Raw genomic sequence first — 10,440 nt, forward strand, 5'->3', positions numbered from 1 at the left:
CCTGGGAGGTTACGACGTACAGAGTGAATTCCAGTCAGTACGTTAGATATGCTCCGAGTGGATCGTCGCCGACTGGATGATGGGGGCGTCCTTAGTTCAGTCGGAACTGTCTAAGGTCCTTGTCCTCTATGAAGGGTAATCCTTGGGTAGGACCTATAGGGCAGACCTATGACCCTACCCTGGGACTATAACCCCATCAGATCTTATCCATCACATCATTCTCCTAATGATGTGATACCGTTATCAAATGACAACTCATCTCTATGGTCTGGAAACCTTCACGATCTTTAATCAACGAGCTAGTCCATTAGAGGCTTACTAGGGATAGTGTGTTGTCTATGTATCTACACATGTGTTTTAGTTTCCAATCAATACAATTCTAGCATGGATAATAAACGATTATCTTGAACAAGGAAATATAATAATAACTATTTTATTATTGCCTCTAGGGCATATTTCCAACAGTCTCCCACTTGCACTAGAGTTAATAATCTAGCTCACATCTATATGTGATTTACATTGTTACGAATATAACACCCATACAGTTCTGGTGTCGATCATCTTTCGCTCATGGAGGAGGTTTAGTCAACAGGTCTGCAACATTCAGATTCGTGTGCACTTTGCAAATATTTGTGTCCTCCTCCTTGATGTAATTGCAGATGGAATTGAAGCGTCGCTTTATGTGTCTGGTCCTCTTCTGAAACATTGGTTCCTTGGATAGAGCAATGGCACCAGTGTTGTCACAGAGTAGAGTCATTGGATCCAGTGCACTAGGCACAACTCCAAGATCTATCATGAACCCCTTCATCCAGACACCTTCATTAGCCGCCCCCAAGGCAGCTATATACTCCGCTTCGCATGTAGAATCAGGTACCACACTTTTCTTGGAACTACACCAGCTTACCGCACCCCCATTGAGAATATGTATACGTATCTGGTTTGTGACTTAGAGTCATCCAGATCAGTGTCAAAGCTTTCATCCACGTAACCCTTTATGACGAGCTCTTGATCACCTCCATACACGAGAAACATTTCCATAGTCCTTTTCAGGTACTTCAGAATATTCTTGACCGTTGTCCAGTATTCCATTCCTAGATCACTTTGAAACCTTCCCGCCATACTTATGGCAACGCTCACATTAGGTCTTGTGCACATCATTGCATACATGATAGAGCCTATGGTTGAAGCATAGGGGACGACACTCATCTTTTCTCTATCTTTTGCAGTCACTCGGCATTGATTCTTACTCAACTTCACACCTTGCAACACAAGCAAGAACCCTTTCTTGGACTATTCCATATTGAACTTCTTCAAAACTTTGTCAAGGTATGTGATGTGTGAAAGTCCAATCAAGCGTCTCGATCTATCTCTATAGATCTTGATGGCGAATATGTAAGCAGCTTCTCCTTGGTCCTTCATTGCAAAACTCTTGTTCAAGTAATCATTTACACTTCCTAAAATTCTATATTGTTTACAGTCAACAATCTGTCATCCACATATAATATTAGAAATGCTATAGAGCTCCACCACTTTCTTGTAAATACAAGCTTCTCCATAAACTTGTATAGACCAAAACGCCCTGATCACCTCATCAAAACACTGATTCCAACTCCGAGATGCTTGCACAAGTCCATAAATGGACCGCTAGAGCTTGCACACTTCTTTAGCATTCTCTAGATCGACAAAACCTTCCGGTTGCATCATATACAAATCTTCCTTAAGGAAACTGTTAAGGAACAATGTTTTGACATCAATCTGCCAAAATTCATAATGGAAAAATACAACTATTGCTAACATGATTCTGACAGACTTAAGCATCGCTATGGGTGAGAAAGTCTCATCATAATCAACTCCTTGAACTTGTGCTAAACCCTTTGCCAAAAGTCGAGCTTCATATATGGAGATATTACTGTCGGCGTCAATCCTCTTCTTAAAGATCCATTTATTCTGAATGGGCATTTGCCCTTCAAGCAATTCTTCCAAAGTCCACACTTTGTTTTCATACATGGATCCTATCTTGGATTTCATGTGCTCTAATCATTTGTTAGAATCTGGGTCCACCATCACTTCTCCATAGCTCATAGGCTCATCGTTGTCCAACAACATGACCGTCAACACAGGGTTACCGTACCACTCAGGAGCGGTGCGTGCCCTCGTCGACCTACGAGGTTCGATACCAACTTGATCCAAAGCTACATGATAATCATCATTGGCTTCCTTTTCAACTGGTGCATGCTCCACAATAAACATCTTTCTGCGATGAGCTACTCTCTGGTTGAAATAAAGGTTCAACAACCTCATCAAGTTCTATCTTCCTCCCACTCAATTCTTTCGAGAGAAACTCTTTGTGAAGAAACGTTCTATTTTTAGCGACGAACACTTTGCCTTCGGATATGAGATAGAAGATGTACCCAACTGTCTCTTTTGGTATCCTATGAAGACACATTTCTCCGCTTTGGGTTGTAGCTTTTCAGGCTGAACCTTTTTGACATAAGCACCACATCCCCAAACTTTAAGAAACGACAACTTTGGTTTTTACCAAACCACATTTCATATGGCATCATCTCAATGGATTTTGATGGTGCCCTATTTAAAGTGAATGCAGCTATCTCTAATGCATAGCCCCGAAATGATAATGTCAAATGGGCAAGAGACATCATAGCATGCACCATATCCAGTAAAGTAAGATTACGACGTTCGGACACACAATTGTGCTTTGGTGTTTGCTACCTCTTGAGCTTGCATTGGTTTTTCCCTTGCAGAGGAAAGGGTGATGTAGCACAGTAGCAGTAAGTATTTCCATCAGTTCGAGAACCAAGGTATCAATCCAGTAGGAGTATCAAGCCAATTCTCCAAAGTACTTGCGCAAAAACAGCAAACTTGCACCTAACGCTACAAAGGGGTTGTCAATCCCTTCAAGATTGATCGCAAGGTGAGATCTGCAGGCGGAAAGTGCAACAAAGTAAAAGTGTAGGGCTGAAAATATGATGTGAAGTAGACCCGGGGGCCATAGTGTTCACTAGAGGCTTCTCTCATGATAGAAAATATTATGGTGGGTAAACGAATTACTGTCGAGCAATTGATAGAACCGCGCAAAGTCATGACGATATCTAAGGCCATGATCATACATATAGGCATCACGTCCGAGACAAGTAGACCGATACTTTCTGCATCTACTACTATTACTCCACACATCAACCGCTATCCATCATGCATCTAGTGTATTGAGTTCATAACAAACAGAGTAACGCCTTAAGCAAGATGACATGATGTAGAGGGATAAATTCATGCAATAGATATAAACCCCATCTTTTACCCTTGATGGCAACAACACGATGCGTGCCTCGCTACCCCTTCTGTCACTGGGTGAGGTCACCACACGGTATGAACCCAAAACCAAGCACTTCTCCCATTGCAAGAATTATAGATCAAGTTGGCCAAACGAAACCCACAACTCGAAGAGAATTACAAGGATAAGAAATCATGCATATAAGAGATCAGAAGAAACTCAAATAAGATTCTTAGATAATCTGATCATAAATCCAACATTCATCGCATCTCGACAAACACACCGGAAAAGAAGATTACATCGGATAGATCTCCATGAAGATCATGGAGAACTTTGTATTGAAGATCCAAGAGAGAGAAGAAGCCATCTAGCTACTAGCTATGGTCCCGAAGGTCTATGGTGAACTACTCACGCATCATCGGAGAGGCAATGGTGTTGATGAAGAAGCCCTCCGTGCCGAATCCCCCCTCCGGCAAGGCACCAGAACGAGCCCCAGATGGGATCTGGCTGAGACACAAGCTTGCGGCGGCGGAAAAGTATTTTCGTGGCTCCCTCCCGTGGTTTCAGATTTTTCGGGGATTTATAGGCGGAAGAAGTAGGGCAAAGAAGCCACGGGGGCCCACAAGCCTGCTAGGCGCGCCCACCCCGAGGCTGGGGCTAGGGGGCTTGTGGCCTTCTCTGGTGCCCTTTGCCTTGGTTCTCAAGCTCCCTGCGTATCTTCTGTTCCGGAAAAAAAAATCTTTTCGGAGGTTTTATGCCGTTTGGACTCCGTTTGATATTCTCCTTTGAAAAAGGTTTAAAACACGGGAAAAACATGAACTGACACTTGGCACTGAGTTAATATGTTAGTCCCAAAAAAGATATAAAATCCATACAAAACATCCAAAGTTTGACAAGATAATAGCAAGGAACCATCAAAAATTATAGATACGTTGGAGACGTATCAAGCATCCCCAAGCTTAACTCCTGCTCGTCCTCGAGTAGGGAAGTGATAAAGACTGAATTTTTGATGTGGAATGCTACCTAGCATATTTGTCCTTTGTAACTTCTTTCATGTGACATGAATGTTCAGATCCGTAAGATTCAAAACAATAGTTTTCTATTGACATGGAAACAATAATACTTCAAGCAAACTAGCAAGGTAATCATGAACTTTCGAAACAACAAGGCCAAAGAAAGTTATCCCTACAAAATCATATAGTCTGGCTATGCTTCATCATCCCCACACAACGAATTTAAATTATGCACAACCCCGGTATTGTCCAAGTAATTGTATTCGCACTCTTACTTTCTCAAACCTTTTTCAACTCTCATGCAATACATGAGCGTGAGCCATGGATATAGCACTATAGGTGGAATAGAGTGTGGTGGAGGTTGTGAGGCAAAAAAGAGGAGATGGTCACATTGACTCGGCGTATGAAAGGTCTATGGAGATGCCCATGCAATGGATGCACTTAGAGCTATAAGTGTGTGAAAGCTCAAAAGGAGAACTAGTGGGTGTGCATCCAACTTGCTTGCTCACGAAGACCTAGGGCAATTTTGAGGAAGCCCATCATTGGAATATACAAGCCAAGTTATATAATGAAGATTCCCACTAGTATATGGTGGTGACAAAACAAGAGACTCTCAATCATGAAGAACATGGTTCTATTGTAAAGCACAAGTGTGGAAAAAGATAGTAGCATTGTCCCTTCTCTCGTTTTCTCTCTCTTTTTTTTGTTTGGGCTCTTCGGCCTCTCCTTTTTTTCATTTTTTTTGGTGGGCAACTTTGGCATATTTTCATTTTTCCTCAAATGGGACAATTCTCTAATAATGATGATCATCACACTTTTATTTACTCACAGCTCAATGCTTAGGAAAATGATGACTCTATAGGAGATGCCTCCGGCAGTGTACCGGGATGTGCAACGATCTAGCTTAGCGTATGACTCACTAGCTATCTTACGATCATGCAATGTCAATATGAAAGTGACAGCACATGTCATGAGATGGAACGGTGGGAGTTACATGGCAATATATCTTGGAATGGCTATCAAAAGGCCATGATAGATAGGTATGGTGGCTGTTTTGAGGAAGGTCTATGGTGGTTTTGTGTACCGACGAAAGTTGCGCGGCACTAGACAGGCTAGCAATAGTGGAAGGTGAAAGTGCATCTATACCATGGACTCACATTAATCATGAAGAACTCACATACTTATTGCGAAAGTTTTTATTAGTAATCGAAACAAAGTGCTAAACGCATACTCCTAGGGGAAGGGTTGGTAGGTGTTAACCATCGCGCGATTCAAACCACAACACAAAGGATGACAATCAATAAATCAATTATGCTCCGACTTTAAAACATAGCGGTTCACCATACGTGCATGTTACGGGAATCACTAACTTCAACACACGTATTTCAAGATTCACAACACCCTACTAACATGAATCTTAATATTACCAAATCCATGTCTCAAAACTAATTGAGAGGAATCAAACTTCTCTTTCTAAACAATGCACAAGAATATGGAAGTTTTATTGTATCCTATTTGGATGCCTATCATCTTTAGGACTACTTTCATAGCACAAGCCAACTACCAAGTTACTCAGAGAGAGCACTCTCAAAAAGGTATAAGTGAAGATAGACAGTTATTATTTCTCCAAAATATGACAACGCCGTGCTCTAAAAAGATCCAAGTGAAGCACCTAGAGCAAATTTATCTAGCTCAAAAGATATAAGTGAAGCACCTGCGAGCTAAACTGCCTAACTCAAAAGATATAAGCGAAGCTCAATGAGTATTCTAGCAAATTCATGATGAGTGCATGTCTCTCTCAAAAGGTGTGCAGAAAGGATGATTGTGACACAAAAAAAAGAAAATACTTCTGTAATACACGACGCTCCAAGAAAAACACATATCATGTGGTGAATAAAAATATAGCTCCAAGTAACGTTACCGATGGATTGAGGATGAAAGAGGGGATGCCTTCCCGGGGCATCCCCAAACTTAGGCTTTTTGGTGTCCTTGAATTTGGCTTGGGATTCCTTGGGCATCCCCAAGCTTAAGATGTTTCCACTCTTTATCCCATTGTCCATGAGAACATCACCCAAAACTTGAAAACATCACAACACAAAAGTTAAACAGAAACTCGTGATATCATTAGCATAAGAAAACAAACTACCAACTCTTTAGGTACTGTAGTAAACTTGATTTCTATTTAGATTGATGTTAGATTACTGTATTCTCACTTTTCCATGGCTAGTACCCCACGATTCTATCCATAGGTTCATCAAAATAAGCAATCAACACAACAAAAACAGAATCTGTCAAAAACAGACCAGTCTATAGCAATCTGTATACTTCGTATACTTATGTTATCTAAAAAATTATGAAAACTTACGACAATTTGGGAAATTGGCATATCAACTAGCAGACAAAAAAATCAACTCAAAATATATTTCTTGATAAAAATGAAAAATAGTTTAGTGAGCGAAAAGTTTCTGTCTTTTTCCAGCATGATCAAACAACCATCACCAAAACTAGTCATAAAGGTTTTACTTGGCTCAAAGACAAAAAGAAACACGAAAAACACAATCATAACAGAATTATGATGGTGTGGACGCAACAAAACAGAAAGCAAAAAAGCAAAGATAAATTCATTGGGTTGCCTCCCAACAAGCGCTATTGTTTAACGCCCTTAGCTAGGTATAAGGCGAAAGAATCCCGTATCGTCGTCTTTGGTACTCAAACTATAAGTATCCCTCATCATGGATTCATAAGGAAATCTTATTTTATTTCTAGGAAAATGTTCCATGCCCTTCTTTAATGGAAATTGAAATCTAATATTCCCTTCCTTCATATCGATGACAACACCAATAGTCCTTAGGAAAGGTCTTCCAAGAATGATAGGACATGTCGGATTGCAATCAATATCAAGCACAATGAAATCTACGGGTACATTGTTCCTATTTGCAATGATAAGAACATCATTGATCCTTCCCATAGGTTTCTTAACAGTAGAATCCACAAGATGCAAATTAAGAGAGCACTCATCAATCTAATTGAAGCCTAGAACATCACATAAAGACTTTCGAATCGCGGAAACACTAGCACCCAAATCACACAAAGCATTGCATTCATAGTTTTTGATCTTGATTTTGATAGTAAGTTCCCACTCATCATGAAGTTTTCTAGGAATAGAAAGTTCCAATTCAAGTTTCTGTTCAAGAGATTTCATCATACCATCGACGATATGATCGGTAAAGGCCTTGTTTTGGCTATAAGCGTGTGGAGAGTTTAGCATGGATTGCATCAAGGAAATACATTCAATCAAAGAGAAACTATCATAATTTATTTCCTTGAAATCCAAAGTAGTAATTCATTACTACTCAAAGTTTAGATATCCTCTACTCCACTTTTAATGCTTTTAGCATCAAGATAGATGAACTCCGAATCATTGGGGCGTTTTTCAACCAAAGTGGATTAATATCCAGCCCATCATCATTAGGTTTGACACTAGAAAACAAGGATTCAATGGGAGTCACACCAAGCACTTTAAGATCTTCGTGATTCTCATCACGAGAACACGCCTTTTTAAGCCATCCATGTCTAGCACAAATTTGGGCGGTTCTTTCTCTACTCTCATTCATGGAAACACGCATAGCTTTCAAAGTTTCATCCATATTGATCTTGGGAGGAGCACATCTCACTTTCAAAGCATCAATATCAATAGGTATTCTATCAACGCTCCTAGCCAAATCATCAATTTTGATTAGTTTTTCTTCTATGGATGCATTGAAAATCTTTTGCGAGTTGATAAACTCTTTAATATTACTCTCTATATCAGAGGGTAATTCATTGTAATTTCCATGAGCATTGTTGTAGGAATTGCCAAAGTTATTAGAGGGATTACTAGGAAAAGGCCTAGGAATATAGTTTCCTCTAAAAGCATTGTTGTTGCCAAAATTATTCCTACCAACAAAATCCAAGCTCTCATTGCTACTCTCAATCAAGGAATACAACAATTTCATTAACTCATCCATCTTAGCACTCAACGAGTTAATTTCTTCTATAGTGTGCCACTGAGAATAGTTTGTCATGATATTGTCTAGGAGTTTTGTGGCTTCTCCTAATGTGATTTCCATGAAAGTTCCACCGAAGGCGGAGTCCAAGATTTTCTAGAAGCAAAATTCAAATCAGCATAGAAGATTTGTATAATCATCCAAAGACTCAAGCCATGAGCGGGACAATTTCTAATCATCAATTTCATTCTCTCCCAAGATTGTGCAACATGTTCATGCTCTAGTTGCTTAAAATTCATGATATCATCACGGAGAGAGATAATCTTAGCCGGTGGAAAATACTTGGCTATATAAGCATCTTTGTACTTGTTCCAAGAATCAATACTATTTTTAGGAAATGATGAAAACCAAGTTTTTGGTTGATCTCGCAATGAGAACAGAAATAGCTTCAATTTAATCACATCATTATCCACATCTTTCTTCTTTGGCATATCGCATAACTCAATGAAGGTATTAAGATGGGATGCCGCATCTTCACTAGGAAGATCGGAGAATTGCTCTTTCATAACAAGATTTAGCAAAGCAGCATTGATTTCATATGATTCCGCACTAGTGGTGGGAGCAATTGGAGTACTAATAAAATCATTATTATTAGTATCCGAGAAGTCACAAAGTTTGGTGTTTTCAGTCATGGTGACTTCAGCAAGCAGACAAGCACACAAGCGAACAGAAAGCAAGCGAAAGAAAAGGGCAAACGAAAAAGGCAAATATTTTTTGTATTTTTTTTGTTTTTCAGAAGTGGGGGAGAGGAAAACAAGAGGGAAAAAAGTAAATGCAAGAGATGAGTTTGTGACGGTTACTTGGATAAGCGTCACTTAAAATAATCCCCGGTGCCAGAGATTGACACGTTGGAGGAATACTATTCTTCACTTGATGCTCCCCGACAATGGCGCCAGAAATTGGCACGTTGACGGGAGATTATTCTTGACTTGATCCTCCTCCCCGGCAACGGCCCCAGAAATTCTTCTTGCTACCTCTTGAGCTTGCATTGGTTTTTCCCTTGAAGAGGAAAGAGTGATGCAACATAGTAGCAGTAAGTATTTCCCTCAGTTTGAGAACCAAGGTATCAATTCAGTAGGAGTATCAAGCCAAGTCTCCAAAGTACCCCCGCCAAAACAGCAAACTTGCACCCAACGCTACAAAGGGGTTGTTAATCCCTTCACGATTGATTGCAAGGTGAGATCTGAAGGCGGAAAGTGCAACAAAGTAAAAGTGTAGGGCTGAAAATATGATGTGAAGTAGACCCGGGGGACATAGTGTTCACTAGAGGCTTCTCTCATGATAGAAAATATTACGGTGGGTGAACGAATTACTGTCAAGCAATTGAGAGAACCACGCAAAGTCATGACGATATCATACATATAGGCATCACGTCTGAGACAAGTAGACCGATACATTCTGCATCTACTACTATTACTCCACACATCGACCGCTATCCAGCATGCATCTAGTGTATTGAGTTCATAACAAACAGAGTAACGCCTTAAGCAAGATGACAATTCATGCAATAGATATAAACCCCATCTTTTTACCCTTGATGGCAACAACATGATGCGTGCCTCGCTACCCCTTCTGTCACTTGGTGAGGTCATTGCACGGTATGAACCCAAAACCAAATACTTCTCCCATTGCAATAATTATAGATCAAGTTGGCCAAACAAAACCCACAACTCGAAGAGAATTACAAGGATATGAAATCATGCATATAAGATATCAGAAGAAACTCAAATACAATTCATAGATAATCTGATCATAAATCCACAATTCATCGGATCTTGACAAACACATCGTAAAAGAAGATTACATCAGATAGATATCCATGAAGATCATGGAGAACTTTGTATTGAAGATCCAAGAGAGAGAAGAAGCCATCTAGCTACTAGCTAAGGACCCGAAGGACTATGGTGAACTACTCACGCATCATCGGAGAGGCAATGGTGTTGATGAAGAAGCCCTCCGTGTTCGAATCGCCCCTCCGGCAGGGCACCAGAACATGCCCTAGATGGGATCTTACGGAGACAGAAGCTTACGCCGGCGGAAAAGTATTTTCGTAGCTCCCTCCCGTGGTTTCAGATTTTTCGGGGATTTATAG

Source organism: Hordeum vulgare, chromosome 4H (assembly GCF_904849725.1).
Source record: "Hordeum vulgare subsp. vulgare chromosome 4H, MorexV3_pseudomolecules_assembly, whole genome shotgun sequence".
In the NCBI taxonomy this organism is placed as follows: Eukaryota; Viridiplantae; Streptophyta; class Magnoliopsida; order Poales; family Poaceae; genus Hordeum; species Hordeum vulgare.